The sequence below is a fragment of the Paramisgurnus dabryanus genome, chromosome 6 (genome assembly GCF_030506205.2).
Source record: "Paramisgurnus dabryanus chromosome 6, PD_genome_1.1, whole genome shotgun sequence".
Lineage (NCBI taxonomy): Eukaryota > Metazoa > Chordata > Actinopteri > Cypriniformes > Cobitidae > Paramisgurnus > Paramisgurnus dabryanus.
In genome coordinates, this window is record NC_133342.1 from 41,526,133 (window position 1) to 41,539,720 (window position 13,588).

Here is a 13,588-nt window from a genome sequence, read left to right on the forward strand (position 1 = left end):
TCCGGTTTATATTAATATATTTTCTTAAATACTTTTCATTTTCTTAAGTATATATGAAAACCAACGTGTATCCTTAGCCGTCGTGGCTACGCTGTAGGTTGTACGCACAACTATAATGATCCCTTAAGATTGAACAGCTGTACCTCAAAGAAAGAATATCCCCCTGCTGCCCACGACGTAACATGTGACGTATCTGCTCCGCGCGCGCGGCCGCGATCATACATGTGGACTGCACCGGCCGCTGCTGTGCCATTCATCTGAAGCTTTAGTAGTGCTGTGACGGATCCGCGGTTCGGCTCGCATGCGATTCGCGGATTAATATGCAATTTAAATAGGGTTAGTTTATCATTAACGTGTTTCTAAGGCTTGCAATTGTTTAAATGGTTAAACAATTTAACCGCAAAAAGGCGCTCAAGTGAGCAGATTTCTGTACATACATGCGGTTAAATGTGTCTGGTCCAGCTCCAGTCAGGTCCAGAGTTGCGCTTCTTTGTGTCATACTGTAGTCCATTAACATACATTTTCTGAATAGAGCCATGAAAAACAACGCTCTCCGCCTGTGTTTGAGCACGCTTTTAAGTGCCCTCAGTAGTGCACATACAGAGAGAAGTGTTTCAAAAGTTAAGCCAACATAAAATCTTTATTTTCTTGACAGGGCACATACACACAAAATGATCTCACAGTATTGTTTTTCTAACATTTGTTTATGTCTTAAGAAACCAGTCAGAAACCAGTCTGGGCTTATTTGTTCTTAAAGAGACACCTCAATTAACCTACTTAAGTCTGTGCCATTTATGTTAATCAAACAACCCAAGACAAACAGAAAATCACTTATATTGCTCTAAAAATAATAATAATATTTAATTTGTTCAATAAAGACAGAGTTATTATCCATTTAATTTAATTTCTGCACCTAATGCTAATTTTAGACCCTACTTAATGTGCAACTTTGTTCTTTTTTATAAATGTTTGTCATTTCTTTATTTGTTATTAGAGTTTTATTTGTTACAACGAGACTTGAGACTTGACTTGGACTCAAACTCAAAGACTTCAGACTTGACTTGGACTCGAGCTCAAAGACTTGAGACTTGACTTGGACTCAAGCTCAGAGACTTGTGAGCATCCCTGATGTATACTGGAACTGATAAAGGTGATTGCTAGAAGGTGAGGATGATTGAAGACAAGACACAGGTGAGGGAGCTTGGAGGATCATGGGAAATGGATTACAAGTGACGACATGGAAAAGGGAAACAGGCAGAGAAAGCGAGCAAGTTTAACACATTCACTGATGTTGTGCTTTTAAAAAGATTAGAGCTAGTGTGGTTTAGTCATCTTTATTTTGGGGGATTAATTTTTGCAGGGCTTAATGCTAAGGATTTTTTCCTACTGGCCCGGTCACTTGTCCCACCATAAAAAAGTTCTACATAAAACAGGCCCGATTATTGTTTCAATTGTTTTTCACCTGTGTGATCTTAATATAGCCTGGTTCTACCAGACTAGGGTGGCCATTCGTGCCAGTTCCGCCGGACACGTCCCGAACATGTTTTCGGGTTCGTTCTCCGGAAGTCACGTTGGTCGACCGCATATGTCATCAAGGTTTAATATTAAAAAAGCAACTGTTACATTTCAAGGTAAGAATGAAACTACAATGATTGTTTGTCTTAAAATAAATAAATCTTAATTTTCTAATGTATTTTAACGTGTCCGGCGGAACTGGCACGAATGGCCACCCTATACCAGACTCTCATACATTTCATTTGTAAAGAGAGTCTGGCCTCTCTCCATTGAGAAACATTTACTTCCTTGTAGGTGGGTTCTCTGTTAAAGTTCAACACTATTGGATCTGCCCAGAGTCACTCAGGATCTGCCATAGCCAATCGCTAACGTGTAATTAACAAAATGCCGCTCCAGTCGTTGACGCACAACGACACACAACATCAACGTCATCACATCGTTCTCAGCCACTCCCTCGGTTCGCTGATTGGTCCTACAGAAATTTGATTTCTCAAAACGCTAGAATAGACCGAAATCCCAGACGTAGTACTGAAGGAAAATTAAATTGAGCGTGAGTGCTTAGGAGGGCCCAGCCAGGCTAATCTTAATAGGGTTACGACACCAAAATCTAGTTTGTATACATTTCAAATATTGTTAAAAACAAGTTAATGGTAACATAAGAATAAATAATCAAATTATGAGCAACAATACAAATAATACAACAGAACAAACATACAAATGAAGTAAAACTGCTGTTCAGGTACAGAAACTGAATTCAAAGTTATAAAGAGTAAACCCAGATAGCAAAATTGCTGTGGCCCAGATCTGGCACACATCTGACACTCTCATCTGGCCCACATGGCATGGAATGATGGCACTTGAGTGGTCCACCCTTTTTTCCAGATCTTTACCACAAGCAAACCACAGAAATGCCACATGTCAGCAAAGCACAAAGCAAATAATGCAGATCTGGCCCAAATCTGTGTAATAGTTGATTTAAATTTTGGGCCAGATTCAGCCCAGTTCCAACACCTTTCTCCGGCCCACACCTGGCATAGATTGATGGCACGTGTGTGGTCCACCCTTACAAAAATTAACCATGGTTTTACTACGGTAAAAAAAAAACATGGTTGCTGTAGTAAAACCTTAGTAACTACAAAAGAACCATGGTTTTGACAATCATGGTTTTCAAAAACCATAGTTAAACCATAGTTAGTGTAGTAAAACCATGGTTTTGCTAATAGCAATCAATACAGCAAAAAACCATGGTTACTACACTTTTACCACAATATAACCATGGTTAATTTTCGTAAGGGCACTCCTGTTTGACACATCTCAACCACGAGCAAGCCAGAGTGATGCCACAATCAGAGTATGAATCTTAACCATGGTGACAATTAAATGAAAAACGTCATGCTACAATGCATGCTGGGTATTAACACATTACAAATCTCATCCAGGACTCCCAGCATGCACTGCGACATGGATAAACAATTAACTTTTTACAATGTTCTTTGTCACCATGGTTGAGAATCATAGTCTGATTCTTGATGTTTGTACATCCCAAATATAAATCAGTTATTTTTTTTTCAAAACTTCTTAACAAATCAGATAAGATAATTAATTAGATGATGATGATACATAACAAGCAAACAAGTCAATATAAAAAATAGTTGTTGTTTTAAACATTGTGTGAACATTAAAACAAGGACATAACTAGTCATAACATTTGAAAATGGTAAAATGTAACATTCCTCTAACGTTCAGACAACACAGAAACGTTCTTAGAACGTCAAGAAAACTGGACACTTTCTATGTTGGCAGAACATTTTTGGGAACTTTCAGGGAACGTTCTTGGAACTTTTCTCTTTTAGCTGGGTATGTGGGCCACTTCAGATTCACACCCACATGAGCCAGTGCTTAGTGTGCCATATCTTTGCCAAAACTGGCCCGGACATGTTTGTAAAGAACTGGGCCACATTTGGTTTATTTCAAGATTAAACCATGTCTGTTGTGCAGCATCTTTGCCAAAGGTGGCCCATATTTGTTGTTTGATATTTCCCTTACAGAAAAAGCACATGTATTTCACATGTGCAAAACACATGTGCTCACATGTGCAAAACACATCTGCTCACATGTGCAATACACATGTGGGCACATGTGCAATACACATGCTCACATGTGCAATACACATGTGGCCACATGTGCAATACACATGCTCAAATGAAAACATGTTAAAATCACATGTAGAACATGTGTTTTGCACATGGGAAATGTGTGCTTTTGGAACACTTTTGTGTGAATCACATGTGAATTCCCATGTGAAACACATGAGATCACATGTGAAACACATGCAAAATCCCATGTGAAACACATGCAAAATCCCATGTGAAACACATGCAGATTCACATGTGAAACACATGCAAATTCACATGTGAAACACATGCAAATTCTCATGTGAAACACATGCAAATTCACATGTGAAACACATGCAAATTCTCATGTGAAACACATGCAAATTCTCATGTGAAACACATGCAAATTCACATGTGAAACACATGGGCTCACATGTGAAACACATGCAAATTCACATGTGAAACACATGCAAATTCTCATGTGAAACACATGCAAATTCACATGTGAAACACATGCAAATTCTCATGTGAAACACATGCAAATTCACATGTGAAACACATGAGCTCACATGTGAAGCACATGCAAATTCACATGTGAAGCACATACAAATTCACATGTGAAACACATGCAAATTCACATGTGAAACACATGCAAATTCACATGTGAATCACATGGGCTCACATGTGAAACACATGGGCTCACATGTGAAGCACATGCAAATTCACATGTGAAGCACATGCAAATTCACATGTGAAACACATGCAAATTCACATGTGAAACACATGGGCTCACATGTAAAACACATGGGCTCACATGTGAAGCACATGCAAATTCACATGTGAAATACATGCAAATTCCCTTTCAATTTCACATGTGAAATGTGTGCTTTTGGAACATTTTTGTGTGAATCCCATGTGAAACACATGTGAAATTAGTGGATCACATGTGGCACATGTAAAAAAAAATGGTCACCACATTATGCACATGTGATCACATGTGTTTCACATGGGATTCACACAAAAATGTTCCAAAAGCACATATTTCACATGTGAAATTTATTGTGTGAAAACATGTTAAAATCACATGTGACACATGAAAACATGTTAGAATCACATGCAGAACATGTGTTTTGCACATGGGAAATGTGTGCTTTTGGAACACTTTTGTGTGAATCACATGTGAATTTCCATGTGAAGCACAAAAAATTGTCATCACATTATGCACATGTGATCACATGGGTTTCTCATGTGATCACGTATTTTTTTTACATGTGAACTTGAGAGTTAAAGTATATAAAGTAGGCCATACAATTGCTTATCATAACCCAGGACTCAAACTCACCCTTTGACCCCAAGGGTAAGCTATAATCTTGCTAAGATGTCGGTGTTATAAAATAAAGGCACCATGATGTGACTTTGACATAAGACACATTTTACTGTAAGGAAAAACTGATTCAAATGGAGAATTTATTTGCAAACATACAGAAAATTATAAGAAGTATCCAAACATATTCATAAAAAAACAAGTATCAATAAAATGCTGTCCATACAACAACAACTGTATATCTGAGTGTGTGTGTATGTGGGAGAGAGAGAGAGAGAGAGAGAGAGAGAGAGAGAGAGAAATGTGTCTTTATGCATGTCCATTGTTAGAGATGTGTCTTTATGCATGTCCATTGTTATATGTGTATCAGTCCTCAGATTCTCTTCCAGCAGGCTCCCTGTTTTAGGATAATAAAAATAAATAAAGATTAGAGCAATACAAGCATCAGTCTCTCTTGATAGCATTTACTTTTTCTTTTTGAATTTCAGGATTAGCTGTTTTTAGTTGTATGGTCTTTGTAGGAATGGCCACTCGAATGTGGCATCGACGATCGATTATGAAACCATGATCGTGTGGGTTTATTTATTTTTTGTGGTTATGGCAGCATTTGGTTAGCATTACAACTTTTAAATATTGATTATGATGAACTATGCATGTGCATAATGAAACACCTGTTCTTGTCGCAGGTCCTGGCATATACAGGTAGATACAACAATAAAATGCTCACTACTGTTTCACCATGCGAGAATGCATGAGAAAAGTCAGGAATCGATCAAAAGAATCAAAATGCGTGCATCGTAACGAATCCCCGGTTCTTTAAAGTTTTAATCGGTTCTAAAATGAAACTGATTCTTCATACCCAACCCTAGTAAGTATTGTTATTTGTATTGGTGTATGATCTTACTCTGCACTTATGGCGCTTTTCCATTGCATAGTACCCCACGGTTTAGTTTAGTTTGGGTCGGGTCAGCTCACCTCACTTTGGCGTGGTTAGCTTTTCCATCGAGTTTAGTATCACTTCCTAGTGGGAGGGATTATAGGGGTGTCGTTATATTTGCGCTGCAGACTGTGACATCATACAAGTGAGAGCATCATTGTACATTTCCATACATTTATTATTTTCTCAGTCCGCCACAAAATTAAAATTGGCCACCACAAATAGATGTTTGCACATCGCGTTTATCACTAACGTTACCTCTGTCTCACATGACAGTTTCTGTTCAAACACCGCGGCGTCAGTCGATGGCGCTCCGCTGAGCCTCAATGAAGTTGCATTTAAGCATATAATGCTGAAGTGCTCGATGTGAATGTTCTGCCAAAAACTGCAAGTTTGGAAAAAACTGTTATGGTGTTCCTGATTCTCAACTTGTGGATGTTTTTCATCGCTAAAAGGGAGTTTGGGAACTTATAGCAGAGCACAGATGACAACATGTTTGCTCGAGACAGCGCAAGCTAGCACAGGTAAAGCTAATCTACATTATAGGATGACGCGATTTTCTCAGACCAATCAGTGATCTACAGTGTTTTCGCATCACGTTTGGTATCAGCTCGGGTCGCTTTGAACCCCAACCGAGGTGGTACGAAAAAAAGTATCGGGTACTATGTACTGCACCCAATGGAAAAGCTCCAAAAAGTAAGCAGACCCGACCCAAACTAAACCAAACCAAACCGTGGGGTACTATGCAATAGGGCTGTCACTTTTTATTCGATATTCGAATATGCATTCGGACATGACGTGAAATATCCGTATTCGAACTATAAATAAACCATCCGGTTCTTAAAATGCCATGGGTTGCTAGATATTCTAATATATTCGGATACATTGCATGATATTCGAAACCGTTCGAATTTGATTTTTCTCAAAAGTGACAGCCCTACTATGCAATGGAAAAGCAACATTAGAATAGGAATGTAATAGTTAAAAAGAATAATATTTGTGTAAACAAGTTGGTAAACTATAATTTGCCCAAAACTCACAATATTGTAACATCCTTACCTATTACTAGCTTCACTTTCTCTGTCAGGACTCTGTCTTTGTTTACCAGTGGTCCCTTTTTTCCCTGTGACGGAGCATGTTGTCATTTTTTCTAAGGTGGAAATGGAGTCCATCACAGTTCTGGTGAGTTTCTTGTAATTCTCACACTTTTGGGCATAATCCAAGGTGACTGGGTTCAATTTAGTGACAGATGTGTTCTGTAAAGATAAAAAAAACATAATCCTATATTAACAGGCCAGCCCACCTTGGAAAAATATTTTAAATACAATAGTGTAACAACTAAAGGGACAGATGACCCCAAAATAAACATTATTTACCAATTTACCATTATGTCAATCTTCAATATTGTGAGTAAAACCTTACATTCTGTTCATCTTTCAATCTGTTTATATTACTAGGTATTATAGAAATACCTTTCTTTGTGTTCCACAGAGTAACATAAGTGTATGGAATTGAAACGACATAAGGGTGAGTAAATGACAACAGAATTTTCTTGTAAGGGTGGACTTTGCCCTTAAAGGCCTGGAGAACTTTGTAGAATCTTTTGTTGCCCTGAAAGTAATAAGAACAAAACCTATGCTTCTTTAATTTTGCTCAGTACAACTAAGAGACAAACAAAGAATTGTGTTTTGTTTTCTCTTAACTTTTACTGCCTGTCTAAAATATACTTTTTTGCACATTAAAGCAGGGGTGCCCAAACTTTTTTCTACCAAGGGCCAAAAATCCAACCTGACTAAGAGCCGAGAGTTTAAAGTAAATGTTGCTGTGTTATATATTAAAATTAAAGTTGCCCTGATTCTCCTAATTTATAAATTTCTAATATTTAAAAAATAAATAAGCAAACATTACTTTGTTGCCAACAATTTCCCGATACGGTACATATCCAGATACAAGGCCACGATACGATGCACATCACAATACTATAATATTTTGAATTACATTTTGTTCAGAATTTAGTTACATTATTATTATTATTATCTGTTTATTATACATTGAATAAGCAGTGTTGTAACTGTTGTGTGTTTGACATTCATTTATTAGCTTTTGGGGTAATTCGTAGAAATACTTTAAGTAATACTTAAATAAAGTTTTTTTTAAAGCAGATTTACAAATATAGTGCCTTACTCTAAGCATTATATTTGTCTCTCATTTAATTATTCTATATCTATGAATATATGTATACAAATGCAGTCAAACCTAATACTACTGTATTTAATAGAAGTTTGCAAGTTGTGCAGACCCGTGCGCCCTTTAACTTTAACTCTACATATTCCGCGAGTCATATGCGTATTTTCGATCAACAGCGATTCGTCATGCTACCTTCAAAAGTGCATCCGAATCGATACGGAAGGTGAGGTATATATGCGAGCATCATCAGGCGTTCATGACGATGTATCTTCGTATCAATATTTTGAACACAGCACTACTGTTTATGCATAACTAATACAGTTTTATTTTCAAAGGTAACTGAGAAAATAATTTTGCCAATCATTTTTACATTTACATTTTCCTTTGTCTGTGTGCCACTCCCTCGACCTCCCCATTATTAGCCTATAGTGCAGGGTACCTGAGTTCGTTGAGTTTCGTGATGCACACCTTCAAGTATCCATGTACATTAAAAATAAATGTATTCATTTTAATTCCTTGCATTTAATTTCAATTTACATTTTTGTAATGTACAAATAAAACAAAAAAAATTACATTTTAAAAACTGTTTAATTAGAAATATGAACATCTGCGTCAATGATGTTTCCTTATCTCACGTGGCATGACATGCCAAATTAAAGGTCATTGGCCCTAGTTTGGGCACCTCTAAATTAAAGGGATAGTTCCCCCCAAAATGGTCATAATTTACTCACTTTAATGTTGTTACAAACCTGGATACATTTCTTTGTTCTGATGAACACAAAGGAAGATATTTTGAGTAATGTTTGTAACCAAACTGATCAGAGGCCCCATTGACTTCTAGTATTCTTTTTCCTATTATGGAAGTCAATGGGGCCTCTGATCAGTTTGGTTACAAACATTACTCAAGATATCTTCCTTTGTGTTCATCAGCACAAATAAATGATGCAAGTTTGTAACAACAGGAGAGTTGGTCAATTTCCCTAATTTTATTTTTGGGTGAACTATCCCTTTAAGCAAGTGAATGTAAACAAAACAGGTTCTGTTTTATTTGGCTTACCTTTCATTGCTTTGCAGTTGAGTGTGAATCATCCACTATCTGAAAAAGAAGTGTATGGAGTGTTGAGGTCAGCAGTATTTTAAATAATGATTATGAAAAATTGCACATCTATCAGCTGTTTACAAACCCAGGTATTGCTAGTGCAGGAGTTTTTTAACGGTATGATAGCTAGTACCCCATATGATAAAGTTTTAGCGAGAGACCCGTTTCCTAAAGTTTTTATCCATATTTTGTAAAGAAACATTGTAATTATGTTTTCAGCAATTTTTTTACAAACTCAAATACTTTGCTACTACTGTGTATACGTTTACCATTTTTGATTTGTCTTTTCCCTTGAAATTTGCTGGGGAATCTCTTACTGTACGTTCACACCGCCGCCGACTTGAGCTTCCAAAGTTACCGGAAGTCATTCATTTACAATGAAAGCTGACTTCTATCAGCTGCAAGGAGCGTCAAATCCATCGGCGTCGCGTTTTGAGCGACCAGAGCATCAATCAAAAAGTTGAAAGAAGCTCAACTTTATGGTAATGAGGTATGACGGGGTTCAGCGGCAAGCAGCAGCAAAACACCAGCAACCAATCGGAATATAGCCTAGACATTCTTCGCTAGCTGATTCCGAAGAAACATTTCATGGTGACAAAGACTTCATAGCGGCCAAAGCGTCAACAAGCTTCCGCGTACTTATTGACAAATGTCCTTGACCAGGCGGCCTGAGCTTTTTTGGAAGCTCAAGTCGGCAGCAGTGTTAACGTACAGTTAGACCACAACCTGAGGGACCCCAGTTTGAAAAAACCGTGCTCTAGTGGACCAAACTGTCTATTACACAATGGCTCTGTTTACATGCACAAAATTTTGTCAATCCGACAATACGATTGAAAGTTACGACGATACAGTTTACATGCACCCTAAACACTGCAATCTTATTTAAATGTTCGTTTACATGTACATTATATAGAATCCGAACCGACAGTCTGCACAAGCACACCGCCAGCGTTGCCAGACTCGCATATCAAAACCATCCGAATGGATGTTCAAAACTAGCCCAAAAGCCCACTGACTATTCGCAGCCCAAATACCAAGAACTAAGCAACTAAATAATTTAATCTTTAACCCGCAGAAAAAACAACTGCTGGAAACAGTTTAGACAGTAGCCCAAATCTAAACTCGAAAAAAAGCAGAGGACTTGGCCACGCCACGCTGCGGACAGCATCTCTCGTCGAGTTCACGCTTTATCTCTGGATAAAAGTTAAAACTGAGTTAGAAAGTTGTTCTTAAGAAGTTTTCAGATATAGGTAATGAAAACACACATTTTAAAAGGCACAACGCTATATTAATTACTTTAAGTAGCCTAATGTTTTAAAAGTACACATAAACGCTGCAGAATTTAGTACATTGCGTGCACAGCGTGTGACCCTATTAACGTTACGTGATGCATTACCTTGTTGTTGCATGTTTCTGTGACGAGAATCATGTGATATAAGAGGTAAATATAATACGTGAACTTGGAGCACAAATGTTCAGCGCATTTGCACAATGTATTTTTGCATCCGATTTAGAAAATACTATGATTCACGCGTTTACATGCATACTTTTCTCCTGCTGATTGGATCACAGATCGGAGTACACCACTTCAATACGATCCAATTTGCATCCGATCGTCCTCAATCATATTGATTAAGGTGTTTACGACTTTTCAATACGATTGAGCCATCAATATGATTACAAACGGATTATTTGGTTGCATGTAAACGTACCTAATTTGGGGTGATACCGGGTTGCATATTCACCTTTTGGTTTGAAGGAGTCTCATCCTCTTCGTTATCATCTTCCTCACGAGCAAATGTAGCCTTACAAAACACCAAAGCACATTTAAAAGGACAGAGGACACATGAGAGTAATATATGAAAAGATATAAGAAAAGAGACAAAATGAGAGCATGACAAAGGAAATGTATTAAATATTTGATTTGAAGGACAATATCTCTCAATTATAGCATAACATACCATTTGTTTTGATGTCCACATTTTGTGTGTCTTTAACCACTGACTGGTACTCTGCCTTTTTTTACCCAAGGCTCTCTGTATTGAAGTAAAGCAAAAGTGATTATACAACAGTATCTTGCGGAGTATAAAATAATAACATAAATGAAAGCATCAAAATATTTATAGACTTTCCTTTTTAATAAAGGAAATTTATTTGTTAAAAATAAGTTAGCTGATTAACTTAAACCTATTTCTGTCAGATGAACTTTCCTGTCAGTAAGGAATCACCTCAAAAATACATTGTTGTAGATATTTTTGCTATCAAACGACATAGTTTTTTTACAACTTTACTCACAGGTTGTGGTTTTATCACGTGTATCAATTCGGAGATCGGTCCTATCAGACTGCTGTGCAAGCGCTGGTCTGAGTTCAGTTTAAGGCGCGAGGCGCGTTTTGTTATATTTCCCATTTATGTTAGCTCAACATTTAAAAATAGCAGTCTGCGTAGCATGTTAAACATGACTTATCAAATAAACATGTTTACCATGAGGCGACTTAAAACCTATAAAAGTTATATAAACGAATTAAATGAAATTCACTTACCGTTCACGTTGAGTATTTGTGCTGGAAACGCTTTCCAACCGCCTTTAGGCGGTTTGTTCCTCGTTGTCCACAAGACCAACCGTCTTTGGGTCACTTAACATTTATTGTCCTTCGCATATTTATCCAAACCAACTCTTACATGGTTTTCTTTTATCCATTTAATGAGCAAGGTTCAACTTTCTCGTCTTATTTACCTCAGACAGCAAGTTGCAACGGATAAAGAGCGCGAATCACATTAAACCAGATCAACTGACAGACGTCAAAGTTCCGCGAGAGCGATTTGAAAGCAGACTCCTCGAATCGCTTTCGCGATACTTTGACGTCATCGTCAGCCTGTCAGTTCTTTTGGCGCCGTATGAAGTCGAAAAAGCCTTTTGACTGGATGATCTGGATGAATGAATACGACAGACTGTAAAAAAAAGATGAATACACAGAACAGATTGGAACCGCCTAGAAAAAAAGAGGAGTGTGTGCGCGTGTGTGCCTGCGTGCGTGTGTGCTTGCGCATGCTCACTGGGATTGGTTAAATGCGGATCAATATACCCCTTATTTGCACAGCAGAGCCATCAAATAATTCTGTGTTCCTTGGATATGCAAGTTTGCAATTAATGCATATTTTTTTCATGATAATGCACTGTAACTAACAGGGTGGCTTTTTTCCAGGTTGATGATGACAAGGTGATGACACAAAGGAGCTTCCATTGCCTTTATTGCAACTAGGACTGACAATAATGTCTGCAAACCCTTCTCCAAATATTAAGTCTTATTCTATTACAACATTGCCACCTGCCAGCAACCAAATATCTGTTTAAAAATATGTTGTCAATTTTTGTAAATAGATCATTTTGTCAAAATAAAGATTAAAAAAATCTGCCACCACATTTGTGTGTATATTGCCTTTATGCAGATTTCAAATGTATTTATATAATTTATCATTGGAACCAAAGTACACATTATCACACTTGTTGATGCACAGTAAAGCCAAAAGTTGATGTTTACGCAAACATTAGCCTACTTGTGGTTTGGTAACATGTGATCCACATGTTGAAACTATTGCATTATATAAGACATTTCTCACATGTGCTTTATGTTATAACATGTTCCACATGTGCGCTATTATGTTGCAGCATGTGGTGAGATGTTGTTCACACGTGGTAATATTGTCCACATGTGAGCACATATTTTCCACATGTGAGCATAAATTGTCCACATGTGAGCACATATTGTCCACATGTGAGCACATATTGTACACATGTGAGCACATATTTTCCACATGTGAGCATAAATTGTCCACGTGTGAGCACATGTTGTCCACATGTGATAACATGTGATAACATGTGGTCACATGTGACCACATGTGAACAACATGTGAAAAACATGTGAAATGCATGTGCTTTTTCTGTAAGGGTTGGGCCATATTCACTATTTGTCGGATGGGCCACTTTTGGTTCATATTCAGATGACATGTTGCCGTGGGCACCGCATTTTGCCTAAAAACAACTTTAGGATCACATCCCTTTTATTTGGGCCATAAGAAGGCCAGCAGTGCCGCATCTTTGCCTGAAGTGGCCCACATGTGCTTGCTATCTGGGAAGTATAATACTGCATTCACTGTAAATTAAATGTAGATTTATCCCTAATAAAAACAGTTAATCAGTCCATTGTTGGTTAAATTAATCTTAACCAACATTAGTTTTAAGGTTTATCTGATCAGCTGTCTCTTTAAGATCTACTATAATGCACAGATACAATATACTGTTTCACATGCATTTTATTTCTGAACTGTACTTAAGACATAATTGACAGTGTTAACAAGGATAAATGTGTCACTGAGATAATTTTGGGTAAGGGCAAGAAGATGTGACCTCC

The 13,588-nt window shown here is 37.5% G+C and overlaps 1 protein-coding gene and 2 long non-coding RNA genes across 3 annotated transcripts in view; 2 read left to right on the plus strand and 1 right to left on the minus strand.

Annotated features, from left to right (window-relative positions):
* The window catches only part of LOC135765141 (macrophage mannose receptor 1-like), a 51,092-nt gene that overhangs the window by 13,746 nt on the left and 23,758 nt on the right, over positions 1-13,588 (plus strand). The gene's annotated exons all lie outside the window — the stretch shown is intronic.
* Positions 7,142-13,121, plus strand: LOC135767168 (uncharacterized). Its single transcript, XR_010541916.2, has 3 exons — positions 7,142-7,417; positions 9,152-9,201; positions 12,383-13,121. It is a non-coding gene; the product is annotated as an uncharacterized lncRNA (long non-coding RNA).
* LOC135767167 (uncharacterized) lies at positions 10,356-12,386 on the minus strand. The gene is made up of 3 exons (XR_010541915.2): positions 11,720-12,386; positions 11,138-11,212; positions 10,356-10,981 (listed from the first exon to the last, which is right to left on the minus strand). It is a non-coding gene; the product is annotated as an uncharacterized lncRNA (long non-coding RNA).